This window comes from Cucurbita moschata, unplaced genomic scaffold (genome assembly GCF_002738365.1).
Source record: "Cucurbita moschata cultivar Rifu unplaced genomic scaffold, Cmos_1.0 Cmo_Scf00087, whole genome shotgun sequence".
Lineage (NCBI taxonomy): Eukaryota > Viridiplantae > Streptophyta > Magnoliopsida > Cucurbitales > Cucurbitaceae > Cucurbita > Cucurbita moschata.
Window position 1 is genome coordinate 45891 of NW_019268603.1, and position 18770 is coordinate 64660.

The 18770-nt window shown below is 33.9% G+C and overlaps 1 non-coding gene across 1 annotated transcript; it reads left to right on the forward strand.

Annotated features, from left to right (window-relative positions):
• Nucleotides 1-13241: 13241 nt before the first annotated feature.
• Nucleotides 13242-13313, forward strand: TRNAQ-UUG. Its single transcript has one exon. It is a non-coding gene; the product is annotated as a tRNA-Gln (tRNA).
• Nucleotides 13314-18770: the final 5457 nt, after the last annotated feature.

An 18770-nucleotide genomic window follows, 5' to 3' on the forward strand; every position in this document is an offset into this window, starting at 1 on the left:
TTTTTTTTTTTTTTTTGTAATTGTATCCCAAACACTTTTTTTTGTTTGGATAAATTTGAACAACATTATAATTTTATTTTATTTTATATTTAATGTTGTATTGTTTTCTTAGTCTCATTTTAATTTTACAACATTTTCTTATTTTATATTAATTTACTTTTACTTTTATTTGTTTTCACTCTCAATTTTAGTTTCTATTTGAGTTTTGAACTCTTGAAATTTGGGATGTGACAGATCGATATTAGAGCAACCAGATTTTAAATTATATAGATTTTTTCTTAGGATAAAGAGTCGTATATCTCTATGACTCAACTCGATGACACGTCTCTCCGCGACCAAGTAAGCAGTCTAACCCTATTTTGTAGTATATGATATGTTGTAAAACTTGTATGAATTTATTGTATGTTTTGATTTTCGTGGTAGTTATAAAATGTCCTTGGACGTTAAAGAGTGAACGTTAACTATATAAGACAATACTGGATCAACGTTATAGTTTCTAGATATGGTGAGGAGGAAAAGTGTCGTCATGAGATATCTTACTAGCCTTAGGAAAACAGAGAGTTGTCGTTGCACAATGCGAGACATCTAATCCATGAAATTTTGGTACTAGAAATGAAGAAACTGGATATGATCCCCAATCGTCTGCATGGACCATTTCCAATCGCACTTTCTTTGGTTCCCTGGCAGCGTCAACCAAATTAACCCTATGATGTGACAATCCTTGAGCTTCCACTCCTCCACGGTCATGGTATCCAGCTTCACCCTCAAAAGGGGTTCCTGAATATCTTTCTCGTACAGATAATCTTCAATCTGCATCTTCTAGAAATTGATATCGAATCCATCAAACTTTTCAATTCCAGTCTTTGAGCATTCCATCTTCATAGATCGTGGTGAATCTCTCCTCACTCTGATACCAGTTATTAGAATCACACAAGACTGCACACACTTGATCTAAATGAACACAAATAACATGACAGAGAAAAGATAAGAAGAAATATTGACTAATGGTTTTGTATTAATGACTTCAGGTATGCAAAGAGAGGATATGGAGAATGAGAAATGTACATTTACGAAGTACTGACTAATGGGTATACATATGATTTCAGTTCATTGTATATAGCTTCATTACATGTAACGGCCTATTATATATAATTATTTAGTATATATATCTCTATCAGATTTTTACTATAAATAGTCAGCCTTCATATCCAACATTCTAGAGCCCAAATAGTCAAGGATTGACATCGTGCTAGAACACAAAGTCATTTACATGCCCCTAGCAAAATGCCTAGTAGTAACGGAGTCTAACCCAACGATCATTCAGACAAACATCCATCAACCAAGAGGGGTGAAAATGATGACGATAGTATTGTTGAGAAAGAATCTTAGCTATGATGAATCTACACTTGCTGTCATTGTTGTATTTGAAAAGGAGGAGCTCAAGTGTGCCAACCTCAACAAAAACTTTATTGCCACTACATGAACACCACGACCCAAAACAAGAAGGTCAGATATTGGGTTTAACCCCACCAAGAGAGATAAATCACAAGATTAGTTTTATGTCGCCTACCACAAATAGATGTCATGCGGCTCAACCTGAGCTAGTTGAATTCTACAAATAGCAAAATGGCATGTTCACATTTGGGTTTATTTGACCTGCAAAGGCTCTTGTCAGTGATCACTCAAATGCTTGGCAAAGACACCAAGGCAACACCTCTACTGAAGAAGGGAGACAAAAACAAACCACTAAAGCAACACATGTTCACGCAAAAATACCATCTAGACGGATGAAGAGAAGGGTCGACCACGATAATTTCAAAGCAAATAGAGAGTTATGATAAGTTAAGGTCAGATCAACATTGAGTTCAAAGCAACAAGAACCAAAGACTGGTGCGAAAATTCTATGGACTAGTCGAAGTTATCTACAAGATTAGGAAGACATCATATAGGATCCAATTGCTCCTATGGATACAGACTAACTCTGTTGTCCACGTTGAAACGTTATTATTCTGACCAAGAAAACATCAAGTAAAAGCAGGTGGTATGACATCATGCAAAGAAGAAATTGTTTCAAGCGAAGAAAGTAGGAAAGACACCAACAGAGAAGACTTGAAGAGTTAACAAACCGATAAGTGATTTTGATCAGCTCTTAGTAGGTTGGAAAAGACGCTCAATACTGAGATCAGCTAGAAGCGCGTCGCGAGACCTAAAGTCAGCCTCATCCTACAACGTTGAGTTTATGAAGAGCCGGTTGATAGAGATATTGACAAATTGTGTAAGGGCAGATGTCGCGGTCATGATTGGCCAAGGCGTGTTGCCTGTGGCTGCATGTTAGATGTCTCAGCTATTCTTATAAAGATTTGTGGTTCATGGTGGCATGCTCATTCCAAACCCCTCTTACTTTCTTTCATCTTAGATAGGCCTTTACTATTATTGTTGTGCCAATACGGGGTGTATGATTAGTCCTCAAAATCATATCTAGACCAATCAGGACTAAAATGTCCCAAAATGTACTCTAGGAAAACGTGACCAGTTGTTGTTTCTTCACTTTTAGCTTATAACATTACTTTATTTGAAATTGTTTTTAACGTAGTTCCTCGCTCACGTTTTCTAAAATATTTCTTCTAAACGTGATTCGAGCATACACTGCTATCGTTCGTTCAGTATAAATTTTGCATGGTTAACTTGTTCATTGGATTAGAACAAATGTCACATAATCATTGTCTCACTACCGCAAGAGTGCGATTGTGACACTTGTCTTCCGTTCAGTTGTGGGCCGCATCTTCTGCCTAGTTACGTGAGTTTGGCCGGGAGCATATCAAATTTCAGAGGAGATCCGATGGTTGAAATTTGAGTTCGAAGGATTTTGCTCGGATGGTCACGGTAGATGCTCTGATTCTAATTAGAGTGGCATTTCTGTAATTATCCATTCTTCTAGGGGTATTTTTGTAATTTGCCACTTTCTGAATATTTTATTATTATTTTTCTCGAAAAATCCATAATTTTTCTACAAATTTCTCATCGTTTTTTTTATCATTTTTTCCTTTTTTTGAATCTTGAGATTCCTTCTAGATAAGAACTTACAATTCCGGAAAGATTCTTGATAATTGATAAAAATGACTTTTTTGCCCTTTTGATTTACTTTTTCCTTTCCAAAACTTTTCAAAAGGTCTTTAACTCCTTGAAATCACTTGTTAGGTACACGAGTGACTTGACTAAGTCCTTTGTTCTTGCTTAATCCTTTAATTGTTTTCCTTTCTATCCTTTGGGTCTTTCACGAGTGGCTTATTCTTATGGGAGATAATTTCCTTCATTTTTTGGGTTTTACATAAACATACTCGTTCCAAACACAAAATAAGAAGCAAACTCAAAACAAGAATAAAAAATACTAGATTAAAAACAGAGGTTAGTCCATGGCCCACACTCCAAAGTCCGCTCTCATCCACGACCAACTCTTAGTTACTTGAAAAAAAATGATAAACATGGAGTCAGTAAAACTTAGTAAGTAGCCTACTAGTAGGTTCTTAATCGCGACCTTAAGCTAGGATATTACTTCTTGTTATGTTTTCAGGATCTTAGAACTTAGAGGTCATCGTGTCATGTATCATATAATGATCCTGAAAACCTTCCCCTAAAATAACCTTCAATTTTCTCCCCATGAACACATGAGTGGTGTCGTCATAATCGTGTAATCCTACTGGTAAATCGTGGTGCAGGACATCTCGTTTAGCTGATGGGAAAGGTAGGCCTATCATAACATCCAACTCATGATACATATTGTAGGACATCCTACCTAAAGAGGAATAGGGGCCTTTTAGTTCACATCGTAATGCAGATAATGGTTACTTATGGGTATGGATCCTTGCAACTTATTTAGCATGTTATTCACATAGTTCTAGGTACTTGGTACATGGATTATTGATGAAACTAGGTTTATACATAATGTCATTGGTTAGGCTTTAGGAGTTGAGGTTTTAGCTTAGGAAAACATTAGAGGGTAACCTAACATGGACTAATTCGTGTGAAAACCTACTAGCACTTTGAGGACCTCTTTCCTTCACCAAACTTATGGGTACACTTATTTAGAAGGTGTAGGAACAAGTTTGGAAATGAATAGTGGACTATAGTTCTCGAATTCGAGGTAAACCCATGAACACGGTACCCCAAAACAAAAAACTTGTATCTCTCGATTGGGTACTCGATTAAGCTTGCTTCTTGCCCCTAATAGTCTACCCTAATTCATAATTTATAGATGGATTTTCCACTACCATTGATAGTCTAGAATTTCTATAATTTCATTCTTGATTTTTCTAAATCTTCTGCAAAAAAAAAAGTCTTCTCTAATTGGAGCCTTCCTTTTTTAAGCACCTTGTAATTCTTATTCTATAAAAAATTTAATGATTGGGGAAGTTTATAAAAATTAGAAAAAGTACCAATTTCTCAATGTTTTTTCAATTTTACTTGTTCTTTGCTTCTAGATACGACCTAGTAGGGATTATACACTTTCTCTTATTGGAGACCTTGAGTGTTGCAAATTCTCCTCTCCTTTGAAAACTTTCGGTCATCGAAAGTGCTTATTCTAAAATAGGTCAGGGTACAAGGTTCTTATTTGCCTTCTGTTTCCCAAGTGGCTTCTTCTACTCTATGATTCTTCCATAGGACCTTAACAAGAGAGATTTCTTTGTTTCTAAATCATTTGACTTTCTTGTCTATTATTTGAATTGGGTCTTCTTTATACGTTAGGTCATCTCTCAAGAAGAGAGTTTCATGAGCTAGTATGTGTGAACGATCTAGGGTATACTTGTAGTATGGATACATGAAAGATATTATGTACTGCAGACAAATTTTGGGCATTGCCCGATTCTATAGGCCACAGATCCAATCCTTTCTAATATCTCAAAGGGACGGATAAACCTAGGGCTTAGCTTCCCCTTTTTACCCTACCTGAGCACCCCTCTCATGGGGTGCTACCTTTAGGAATATATGATCCCCTACCTACAATTCCATGTCCTTGCGCCTTAGGTCTGCATAGCTTTTCTCTTGGCTTTGTGCGGTTTGTATCTTAGCTTTAATCTTCTGGACTGCGGCATTGGTAATTTGCACCAGCTCTGGCCCAATAGTTGCCGTTTGCCCCCCTTCTTCCCAAAAGATAGGGGATCGAAATCTTCGTCCATAGAGAACCTGGTATGTGGCCATTTGTATGGTGACTTGGCAACTATTATTATAAGCGAATTTCATAAGGGGCAGGTACTTATCCCAGCTTCCTGCAAAATCCATCACATAGACCCTCAACATATCTTCCAATATTTGCTTGAGCATTTTTGTTTGACCATCTGTTTATGAGTGGAATGTCATACTATAACTGCGTACCCAATGCCTTTTGTTGAATTTTCTAGAAGCGAGATTTAAATCTGGCATCTCGGTCTAATACTATTGCCTTTCGTTGAATTGCCAGAAGTGTACCCAATACTTTCACTGATGAATATTCATTTTTAATGTTAGCAAGAGTAGCTCAGTTGGGAGATTGTTAGATTGAAGATTTGAAGGTCACACGTGTTTTATCCACGTTCAAGGCACCTAATACAAGTTTATTACCTGACTATACAATCTAAAAACATAACTTGCTTATTCAATCCAAAATTAGTGATTATGCCTAATACAAGTTTATTACTTGGCTTGAGGTATGGTTCTCTACAGCCCAACTTGTCAAACTCACTCGGGTGCTCATCTCAACCATGATTTCGTTCAACAAGAGAGACATCGAAAACGACTGGATTATCGCATTAACCATTTGAATCACCTACTCATCTCAACCATGACGTCGTTCAACAAGTGAGACCTCGAAAATGACTGGATTATTGCATTAACCATTTGAATCACTTGCTCATCTTAACCATGATGTCGTTCAACAAGAGAGACCTCGAATGGATTATTGCATGAACCATTTGAAATTGAACAAAATATCTATAACATAACTCTAACAAAGGTACGAAGTTCATAAAAGTCTTTTTCGTCTAAGATAGAAACGGTAAAATAAAATGAAATAAGAATAAGATAGAAACGGTAAAATAAAATGAAATAAGAAAATAATATTCCATTGCCAAGAATCGAACCCAAGTCTTCTAGGTGAAAGCCAGATATCCTGACCACTGGACAACAATGGATTTTTGGTGTAGATGTCTGAACTCTTTTGTCAGATCGCTGAAGAGTTTTAGCATGATGTTTTGCTTAATGTCTAACTCTTCAACACGTTCTTCCCTGTGTGTTAGAGTTCTCAGGGCTACCGCGACGTTTCGAGCTGTTCGATTGTGTGGCTCTTTCTTCAAAAGAGTCAATATCAAATGTTAGGTCTTTGATTGGCAACCCATCCAGAGGAGCGTCGATTGCATCGATTCCATCAATGATCTTCCTATGAGTTTATGGTGAATGACCAATTTTTTATACCATTCACCTTCGAGCACTACCATAGTTTTGCATCGTCCATGAGATGCATTGTGGCTAACGTAACTCTCAGGTCGTATGATAGAGTTCTTAGAGCTATCGCGACATTTCGAGGTGTTCGATCGTGTGCCTTTCTCTTCAAAAGAGTCAACATCAAACGTCAGGTCTTTAATTGGCAACCCATCAAGGGATGCGTCGATTGCATCGACTCAATCAACGGTGCTCATCTCTACGACCCTCCTTGTCAAACTCACTCTGGTGCTCATCTCAATCATCTCAGCCATGATGGCGTTCAACAAATGAGACCTTGAAAATGACCGGATTATCACATTAACCATTTTAATGACCTCAAATTCACTTGTTGAAATTGAACCAAATATCTATGACATAACACTATTAAAGGTTCAAAGTTCATAAAAGTCTTTTTAATCTAGGATACTATTGAACTTGACCATTACAGTTCATCTCAAACCAAGTTCATAAAAGTTTTTTGAATTTAAGATACTATTGAACTCATCCATTATAGTGCTTCTCAAACCTAGGTAAAGTTTAAATATAATTGGTGACAAAAGATGAAACTATAAAATAAAAGAAATAAGAAAATAAAATTTCATTGTCGAGAATCAAACTCGGGTTTCTCGATGAAAGCCAGATCTTCTGTGTAATGTCTAACTCTTCAACACGTTTTTTTATGTGTGTGATAGAGTTCTTAGAGCTACCTCCACATTTCTTTTTGTTCGATCCTGTGGCTCTTTCTTCAAAAGAGTCAACATCAAACATTAAGTCTTTGATTGGAAACCCATCCAGGGGAGCGCCCATTGCTTCAATTCCATTAATGGTTTTCCCATGAGTTTGTTGATGCATGACCAGTTTTTTATACAAATCACCTTCAAGCGCCACCAAAGTTTTGCATTGTCCATGAAATGCATTATGGGCCAATGTAACTCTCAGGTCCTCTGAGCAAGTTCCTATAGTCTTGAAGTATAATATCAAAACATATTAACGTTTTGATATGTCAAATATTAAAATAATTGATGTGTATCATAAACATTAAATAAAAATATATATTTGAAATTTGAATGAGATTCATATTAATTAAACATATATTATGATATTCTACGACATTTTAATATTATTTAAATAAGATATTATATCTTAATGTCTTAGGTATTCAAATATATAATTTGACAAAAATTATCACAAGTTCACTGTAAATAGAACCCTAGGGTTAAGTAAAAAAGCATCAAACACTAAATACGGTGACATTTTAGGTGATATTTTGCAGAGGAAGCTGATAAGGTCTTCAAAGAGCATGTGGTCATCTCTGACATTATAGGTTAACAACACCATGAAAAGAAACCAGAAATTCTGATACTGGTAATTAACTACAAACCTTTGATAAGGTTTTAGAATAAATAAGATATCCAATCCAAAACAAAAATGATTTGATAAAAAGAATTTAGAGTCAAATGTTTTTATAAAATTGGACATGAAATTGGGATTTGGAAAATTCTAATTTCCTAAAAGGACAAATATAAAATAGCATTTAATGTCCAATTTAGAAAATATGAGAGGAAAGTCATGCCATTTAGGCTAAAAAACGCTCCATCCCAATTTCAGAAGATTATGAATGGTATTTTCAATCCTTTCAAAAAATTTCGATAGTTTATATTGATGATGTGTTGATATTTTCTAAAACCATTAAGATCAACACTTTAAACATCTACATACATTCATTAATGTAATCAAAAGAAATTAGCTAGTTGTGTCTATGCCCAAAATCAAATAATATCAAACTCAGATCCGTTTTCTTGGATTTTAAATTTATTTGAGCCTTATTAAAACCCATCCAATGGTCTTTTGTCTCAAACTTTGGTGATGACCTATCCTAGAAAAGCCAACTTCAAAAAAATTTTAGGTTCTCTCAATTACGTGTCTTATATCCTTCAAGATATCAGGCACATTTACAAATGTCTTGATGAGTGTCTTCAAAATAATACAAAGTCTTGATTTGTAAGGGATATCTCTACAACCCAAAAAAATCAAATCATTAGTCAAATAAACTCTATGCTCAAGTCTTATTGTCCCAAGGGCAGATCTCATAATGAAACCATCAAATATCCGATATGAAGGTATCTAAAATTGTCAAAGAGGACAGAGAATCAATTATTATATTTCATTCAAAAGCGTGGAATAATACCATACAAATTACAAAATAGTAAAAAGAAAAAAGTATTATTTCCATTGTACTTGTGAACAAAAATTTTAAAGAAAATTTAATTAACAGAACTATTAAAATTTATTCAAGAGTCAAATTTAGTTTTAGAAAAAGAAGGAATAATCTTGTTTCAAACAAAAAATAATTTTGCTAGATAGAAGTAAATTTGTTGTGGTTTGATTTTAAAATTCTACCTATTGAAAACACCTTGGGAGATTACCTATGGGAGAGTTTCTAACAAAGTCTCTCTTCTCTCCTCTGTCTTCTCAAACTGATACTAATCCCCAAAAGTTTAATTACCTATAAAAGAAGTTGAAAACACCTTGTGAAAGATTGTAAGGGTCTACGACCTCTAGCTTTGCAAAATCCAGCGTTGTTGGCGCTTATCAAAATCGCTGCCAAAATAAAGTTTAACAAGTGGTTCTATGGTGTAGTGGTTAGCACTTTCGACTTTGAATCTAACGACCTGTGTTTAATTCCCGATAGGTAATCCACCAATTTATACAAAATTGGTCCATAGCCGATTCGGTAGGGTCACTTTTAGAACGATAATCTGTAGAAGGGGTCACTAAGGTTGAGATCATACAAAATGGGTCCATAGCTCAATGTTAGAACATTTGATTGCAGATCAAGACATCACCAATTCGAACCTAGTTGGGCCCTTCTATCTTGGATAGAAATTTGTTACACTTTTTGGACCGACACTATGTCTAAGGGGTCACTAAGGTTAAAATCCTACAAAATGGATCCATGGCTTAGTGGTAGAGAATTTGACCTATCACTCGTTTGAACTTGGTTGGGCCCTTTTATTTTGTACAGACACTTTTTACACTTTTGGACTGACACTCTGTAGAAGGGTCACTAAGGTTGAAATCATGAAAAATGGGTCCTTAGCTAAGTGGTAGAGCATTTGACTGCATATCAAGATGTCACAGTGTGGTGGAGGACTATGAACATGGTTAAGAACCTTTGTTCGATTTTGGACAGACACTTTGTTCGATTTACTCCCGACCACAGTGTGGTGGAGGACTATGAACATGGTTAAGAACCATGTACTTAGAACGTAAGGGCCATTATTCTCGAACAAGAACCAAGAAATCATTAAGAAAATAGTGTGGTATCCAAGCACCTACTTATTCTCGGACAAGAACCAAGAAATCATTAAGAAAAGAGTGTGGTATCCCAGCACCTACTCACTAAGTCTTGTACTCACTCCATGTTTTCCATATCTTTCATGTAACTAAGAGTAGTTGCCCTAGACAAACAACACCAACTATTTTTTATGTTTTAAAATGATTTTTTTTTAACATCCCTTATTATTTAGTCTTGTACTACACCAACTATTTTTTATGTTTTAAAATGATTTTTTTTTAACATCCCTTATTATTTAGTCTTGTACTGTTTTCCATATCTTTCATGTAACTAAGAGTAGTTGCCCTAGACAAACAACACCAACTATTTTTTATGTTTTAAAATGATTTTTTTTTTAACATCCCTTATTATTTAGTCTTGTACTGTTTTCTATATCTTTCATGTAACTAAGAGTAGTTTCCCTTGACAAACAACACCAACTATTTTTTATGTTTTAAAATGATTTTTTTTTTTAACATCCCTTATTATTTAGTCTTGTACTCACTCCATGTTTTCCATATCTTTCATGTAACTAAGAGTAGTTGTCCTAGACAAACAACACCAACTATTTTTTATGTTTTAAAATGATTTTTTTTAACATCCCTTATTATTTACTCACTCCATGTTTTCCATATCTTTCATGTAACTAAGAGTAGTTGCCCTAGACAAACAACACCAACTATTTTTTATGTTTTAAAATGATTTTTTTTTAACATCCCTTATTATTTAGTCTTGTACTACACCAACTATTTTTTATGTTTTAAAATGATTTTTTTTTAACATCCCTTATTATTTAGTCTTGTACTCATTCCATGTTTTCCATATCTTTCATGTAACTAAGAATAGTTGCCCTAGACAAACAACACCAACTATATTTTATGTTTTAAAATGATTTTTTTTTTTAACATCCCTTATTATTTAGTCTTTTACTCATTCCATGTTTTCCATATCTTTCATGTAACTAAGAGTAGTTGCCCTAGACAAACAACACCAACTATTTTTTATGTTTTAAAATGATTTTTTTTAACATTTCCCTTATTATTTTGTACTATGAACCTATAAACTCTATTTTGAATATAATGTAAATATATATGTTCATTATATTATAATTCTTTTTTTAATTCGAGAAAACATTTTACTTTGTTTTCAACCTCTTTTAACTTGCAATCCGTGCTTCGAGAACACACCGAAAATGGGTTATGACTCCCTTTTAGTTTCACTTACTCCTCCTAAATCTATAAAATGTCTCCTATTTGTATTCATTTTCTCTTTTCTTAAATATGAAAATCTTAAATAAAAAGGAAGATCTCTCTAAAATATTCTTCTTTGCCAGGAATTTCACATAATTTAACATTTTAAAAATCGGTAAATTAAAAAATCCTACATTGATATATTTGTAATTTCATGTAGTCTTCCTAAGTTTGCCGGCGACGTTGTTTGTTGTCGAGCTTGATAATGTGAGTTTGTAACCCATTCGTTAGGGTTCTTGGAATGATTCTCTAGATTATCCCTTCCATGTTGGGAGTTGGTCCATGGGTCTTCGGGGAAGGAACCATTGGTTTACCGCCCCAAGGAGTTAAGGAAGCATCTTGAGGCTAGTTTCACGTAGTATCATTGTCTTTGAGATAACAATTCTTTTCTATTTTATCTAAATTTTTTAAACATGGGTTCATTTCCAAATGCATGCTAACACCCTTATTGTTGAATAAATGACATGAAACTAGTTTCACATAGTAACGTTGCCTTTTGTCCTATTTGTGGAAGGATAATAGGTCGATTATACCTATAGGGTAGTTTTAAGCGTGACATCCAGACTTTTTTAGTTAAAAATTAGAATTATAACAATCTGCCTAAAACCCAGGTAGATAAAGTAGAAAAATGAAAATATGTAATTTGTAAACTCAAACATTTCAAAGAAATAAATAAGTTTTGATGGTACCAATGCTAACCAGAAAACAATCAACCAAATTTATTTCAAACCTAGAAAACTTCATGTCTCCATCTTGTAAAGCCAATAAATCAAAGGGCCTAAATAGTAGAGAAATAAAAAATGTTACCCTCATCTGTGTTGTGCTATGCCATAAATGGTAAAGCATATAAACCAAAGGGCCTAATATAGTAGAGAAATAAAAAAAAAATGTTACCCTCATCTGTGTTGTGTTGTGCCATAAATTGTAAAGCCAATAAACCAAAGGGCCTAATATAGTAGAGAAATAAAAAAAAAATGTTACCCTCATCTGTGTTGTGCTGTGACATAAGTGATCAATGGATGTTGACTTTGACCAATTCCTACTATTTTTTTTTCTATATTTTGAAACTATTTGAAGCACTTTTCTCTTGTACTCCTTATAATTTTACCTTTTAAGCTTGTAAATATTTGTGCACGGGTGACTATTATGATTATCAGTCAACTGAGTTATGTGGAAATAAATTTTGAAGATGAAATTAAAGTATTAATTTTGATATCATATTTACCAGAGTTTTGGGATATTGTTATTAATGAGATTCAATCTAATGCCATTAGTAATTCACAATGATAATATTCAAAATACTTGACAAAAAAGAATGATCAACATAAGATATTTAAAACAAATAAATATTTTGTCCTCTCTGATATATCAAATCACTCATTTGGAATTCCTTAATAATAAACCTGAAGTCTTACATCTTTTATAGAGAAAAGTTTCTTAAATAGAAGTCTTATTAGATACTTCCAAGCATTTAGAGAGCAACTAGACACAAAGCTAAACATTCTAAAAAAAATTAGGTGTTAAACTTTTAAGTTAACGTAATTTAAGAAACTTATGATTTTTATATTATCAAGAGTTTAATTGAGCTAGGTCGATTCAATCTAGTGGACCCAAGAAACTTATGATTTTTATATTATCAAGAGTTTAATTGAGCTAGGTCGATTCAATCTAGTGGACCCAAGAATTGAACGATTTTTATATTATCAAGAGTTTAATTGAGCTAGGTCGATTCAATCTAGTGGACCCAAGAATTGAACAGAACCAAACCAACTAGTTAGTAACATGATTTAGTGGAAGCATTTTCACGCAAAGTAGAAGCAATAATGGAGGGTTTGAAATAATATAGTTTTCACCCCTTGTTTCTCGAGTGAATATTGAAATAATATAGTTTTCATGTTAAGTTTTGCACGGAAAAAAGAAAGACTAGGATGTAAAGTATTATTTCAATTTGTTTGTAATATACAACAATATATAAATTAACTATAAGAAATATATAAAATTACATGTTCTCCAAGAGCTTCAATCAACACGGGAGGGTTACTTCTGCAACCACTCTAAAGGTGCTCAAGATCACAATGAGTTAGATAAGACAGCTCTAGAACTTTGAATCCAATAACTTGAGTTTGACTCGTGATAGGATCTCTCTTCTTGTGGAATCTGCATAAAATAGGAAAACCATTCAAAAATAAATTTTTACAAGGGGTTCTATGGTGTAGTGGTTAGCACTTTGGACTTTGAATCCAACGACCTGGGTTCCACTCCCGGTAGGACCTTTATTCACAGAATAAGGAACGACAACATTACCTAACATTCAATGCAAAATACAATTTTTTTTTAGGCATAAGGTGTAACATTCTTAAGTTATTCTGAACTTGAAATCTTGAATTTATTCTCATGTCATGCATCGTATTTTAACCATGAAAACTCTTCCGAAGTAACTCTTAATTTTCTCCCCATGAGTGCATAGGTGACGTTGTCATAATCGTGGCATCTTGCTAGCAAATCGTGGTGCAGGACATCTCATTTAGGTGAGGAAGATAATAAGTTCATCATGGAATCCTGCTCATGGTACATATACCATAGCATCCCACCTAAAGAGAAATAGGGACCTCGCGATACACTTCGCGAAGTGAGATAATGGTTACTTCAGGCATAGATCCTAGCAACTTGTTAAGCATGATGTTTGCATTAACCTAGGTGTTTTCTTGGATTCTTGGTCATCCTAGGTTTATGCATAACGTCTTGAGTCAAGCTTGGAACTTATAAGTTCTTAGGAATAGCCCAGCATGATATTGTGCACGTAGTATCTATTAGAGACAAAGGGTACATCTGGGGAATCTATTATTTCAATGATACCACTTTAGTTATCCTAGGAGGTAAAGTCATATGGATCGTGATGAGCATTTTCTCCCATATCTTAGTTTCGCTAACTAAAGTTTTCCAATAACTCCCAAACTTCATTACCTTATATAACCTCTCGGGATAAGGATTCATACAACATTTCATAAAATAAGATCTACTGAGAAAACCCGTGAAAAGGTCAAATTTTGAGGTGACTTGGACAATCCAATTGAACTGATCGTATAATCGTTTTCTTCCTCTAAACAGGAAGAAGATGCGCATTTTTTGCATCGCCGCCATCTGAAACTCGGCCTGTACAGCCACATTTACAAGTGTTTCTCTCCTCGATTTCTTCGTGAAACTTAAAGATGGATGTTACAAGAAAGGGCTAGGGATTCATTTGATAACTTCTCGTTGATCGTAGCCTAAGATATTCGCTTCCAAAGTTCATCCAAAATCTGATTTATCGCTGGAGATAAAACAAAGGATTTCTTATTGGGTAGCCGATTCTAGGGGTTTCAAGGCCCTATTTCTTCATTGAACCCCTTCCATATCCTATCTTCAGGCTAAAGGAATTGGTTTGGAGGAACGTCTTTGAGTGTAGGAACGTCTTTGAGTGTAGGACCTTAATTTCTAGAAATCGTTCTCGGTATTCAACTCACTCGAAACGCCAGATTTTCGATCTCGTGGGTAGCGTGTTCTACGATGTCTCAGCTCTCGATTCCTTCATCAAGTTTACACAAATTCTTCCTCTGAAGCTAGAGGAATCCTTAATTTGAAGGAAAAGAGATCATAGATAGGAATTTTGACTCTTATCCACAATTTAATTTCGAAACCTATTTCCTTCAATTTGGCACACTCTCGAGGTTATTTTTCTTCATGGTCTTCTATGGAAGCATTCCTTGGAGGTGCAGAAACTGATTGGAATCATTCTTGCTCGACGAGTCATCATGTATCCTCAGTTGGATTTTCAAGTTTTTCTTGAAGTTCTTCAATGACAGATTGAATTGGGGGAATGGTTTCTTGGCATTTTCAGCACTCTATTCCTTCATAGAACTTGTGGGTAATCTTGTTGAGAAACTGTAGGAATAAGTTCGAAGAGAAATGGTGGAGGATTGCTCTCGAATTTGGAAGAAATTTGAGAGTAGGAGACCCACAATCTAAAAGCTTATTGCCTTCAATTGGGGGATCGACCTTTCTCGATTCTTATTCCGTATTGTTGCTCCTACTTCCAACCTTATAGGAGGAGCTTAAACCGACATTGAGAGCTACAGAGTCTTCGTTATTTAGAGATTGAACTTTCTGGATAATTTTTTGGAGATATCAACTCCGATCATAGCCTTACCGACCTTGGCTTTGAATACTAGTCGTTGGATGTGATGATCCGTGCGTGTTCGTTCTAGATCATATCAAATTTTGTTGGAGATCCGACGGTTGAGATTTGAGTTCGAAAGATTTTGCTCGGATGGTCACGATAGATGCTCTGATTCTAATTAAAGTGGCATTTCTATAGTTATCCATTCTTCTAGGGGTATTTTGGTAATTTGCCACTTTCCGAATATTTTATTATTATTTTTCTAGAAAAATCCATAATTTTTCTACAAATTTCTCATCCCTTTTTTATCATTTTTCCTTTTTTGAATCTTGAGATTCCTTCTAGATAAGGAAATACAATTCCGGAAAGATTCTTGATAATCGATAAAAATGACTTTTTTTTCCCTTTTGATTTACTTTTTCCTTTCCAATCCTTTTCAAAAGGTCTTTAACTCCTCGAAATCACTTGTTAGGGTACACGAGTGACTTGACTAAGTCATTTGTTCTTGCTTAATCCTTTAATTTTTTTTCCTTTCTATCCTTTGGGTCTTTCATGAGTGACTTATTCTTATGGGAGATAATTTCCTTCATTTTTAGGGTGTTACATGTACATACTTGTTACAAACACAAAATAAGAAGCAACTCAAAAGAAGAACAAAAAATACTAGATTAAAAACAGAGGTTAGTCCATGGCCCACACTCCAAAGTCCGCTCTCATCCACGACCAACTCTTAGTTACTTGAAAAAAAATGATAAACATGGAGTCAGTAAAACTTAGTAAGTAGCCTACTAGTAGGTTCTTAATCGCGACCTTAAGCTAGGATTTTACTTCTTGTTATGTTTTTAGGATCTTATGCAAAACCTTCCCCTAAAATAACCTTCAATTTTCTCCCCATCTATCTTTTTTTAAACACTTTTGAAAGTTAAAGAGTAGTTTTGAAGTTTTTTTTTTTAAATTCAACCGTTTTTTTTTTAAATTATGAGTATTTTTTTTAGATAAAGTGGAAAGTTCAATAGTATTTTTATTAATTTAGATTATAATTTAAAAAAAAAATACAAATTTTTGTTGATTAAGTTAATATTAATTTTATTAAAATACATACACCACATCAAAATTAATTTGTTCAGAATAAAATTAAAACTAAAAAATCAAATTATTTTAAACTAAAAAATTAATTTATTTTAAAACTAAAAAGTATACTTCTTTTGACTAAAACATCCCTTATCCCAACTATAAATAATTTAATTCCAAGCTCTCTTCTAATAGGCAAACGATTTATTAACATCTGTTGTAAGATTTCACTTCATCAATTTAAGTAGCATTCAACTATAAATATCGAATTTTAAAGTATTCCTCGCAAAGTAAATCTGTTGAAATTATCTATCAAAGGTGTTCCATAATGAGTTGTGGAGAAGTGTTTCCTACAATTCTAATTTCAATTAAGGATGTCAATGACAAAAAAGTGCGAGAGGCTAGAAGGTTTGCAGTGGAAGAAAATAACAAGAGCCCTGGACATCGTTTCGTTTACAAGCTGTATCATGTGTCTTATTCATGGTTACTTAAATCTCGTTGAATTGGTGTGCCTTTCACATCAGAGACATTTGTGCCTTAAACCGAGCTCTTTGCAATAGCGAACTTATTAAAAACTCTTTGCTTGCTGCAATATTTGCTTGACATAATTGACCAAAGGACGGTATGGACGACCATAGCTCACTGTAATGGTCTCCAATCATGAAGTGTGACTTCGAATATTTGTGCATACCATATTCAGTAACTACAACATGGCAAGAAATTTTTTATGTTTTGACTGGGCATGCCATATTCTGTTGTTCTTATATATCTTTAGTTACCTGTGATTAAAGCAAAGAAGTATAGACATGATTTCCAACCAACCCTTCCTTTATAGTTAGTTCGACCAATGGGTTTTTGTTATCATTTTATCGTTAACCCTTCCACTCGATTTTGTGTTATGATATCATACAGAGAATGAGAAGCGACCTTACTTGGACAAAATTATATACCGTTTGATAATTATTTTTTATAACAAAGATAAATTGAATTATAAGCATTTTAAGTTCAAAAGTAACAAATTACTTGTACACTTTTACTTATCATCTTCATATTCTTTATATAGCGATAGAACAGATACTCATAATATCATTATGACTATGCCATATTTCATTAATAAATAAGAATAATACATCCACAAACACACACACATATATTTCGAGAGAGAGAGAGAGAGAGAGAAGGCTTATTATAAGTAGAGATAACATTCTAGTAGTTGTATTGCTACTTGGGGACAAGGAACTCGAGAACTTCTTTAAAAGATGAGTGCTTATTAGTAGGTGGCGATGGATATATCACATGCACAAAAAGAAAGTTCTGCACCTTTGTAATAAAAGACCAAGGAATATCATCGTTATTTATAACTTCTATCACAATAATATAAATTCTGCAATGACGACGTTCTCTAGTCATACCAACCAAATCGTTCACTACACGTTTGTAGATGAAACGATGTCCACTATTCTCGTTATTCTTTTCAACTACGAACCTTCCTGCATTCTGCACTACTAGGATATTGACATCCTTAATTGATACTGAAGCATCTAAAGGCAATCCTTCCATACGGCTCATTCTAACACCTTTGGTAAATAGTTTCAAGAGACATTGTTAGGCTGATTTTGTTCATGAATACTTAAGAATTTGATATTTATAGTTGTAGTTGAACGCTACTTAAATTGATGAAGTGAAATCTTACAATATAGTCTAATAAAGCGTTTGTCAATTCGAATAGGTTGGAATTAAATTCTTTATAGTTCGAGATAATAGTTGTATTCTTTAAGTCATTGAGACTAGTGTTACTAGTACTTGTTAGTATATTTGAGTATAAATATTAAAATGATTAGTTATTCAATATCGTTTGAATTAAAGCGTTTATAATTCAAATGATCTTCATAACCTAATTCATAAAAAAAAAAAAAAAATTAGGAAGCATATATGTGCTAGATCAAAATAAGATGCACAAAAAGAACATGCCGTAATTACTTTATTCATCGACCTTTAATTATAAAAGTAACTTAAAATATTGCAATATTGTGATTCAATCGCCTTTTATGAAATTAGGCCGGAACTAAAAAAATAATATTTTTAAAAGATGGAAAAATTCATAAGCCAACCAAAATATGTATTCAAAGATAAAGAATTCACAACAACAATCACAACCAATATTAATTAGCATCTTGTCTTTTGGTTTGTCACATTTTCAAACATGAACAAACCTCAATTTCGAGTCGGTGATGACAGTACTTTGCAAGTAGCTTTGAGCATTCACAAAAGGCCGAAAGTTGAATTTCTTTAGAATGGTAACCAAATAACTTATGATTATTGTTGAATTTCCAAAAAATACACCACAAATTTCATTTATAGATATAAATGGAACCATTGATATAAAACCCTGATTATGTAATTGCATCTTCACTAACAAACCCACCTAGTATTGACACACCTCAATGGATCGCTTGATCTATTCTACTCTACTTTACTTCTTGATAACGGTGTGGTATTGACA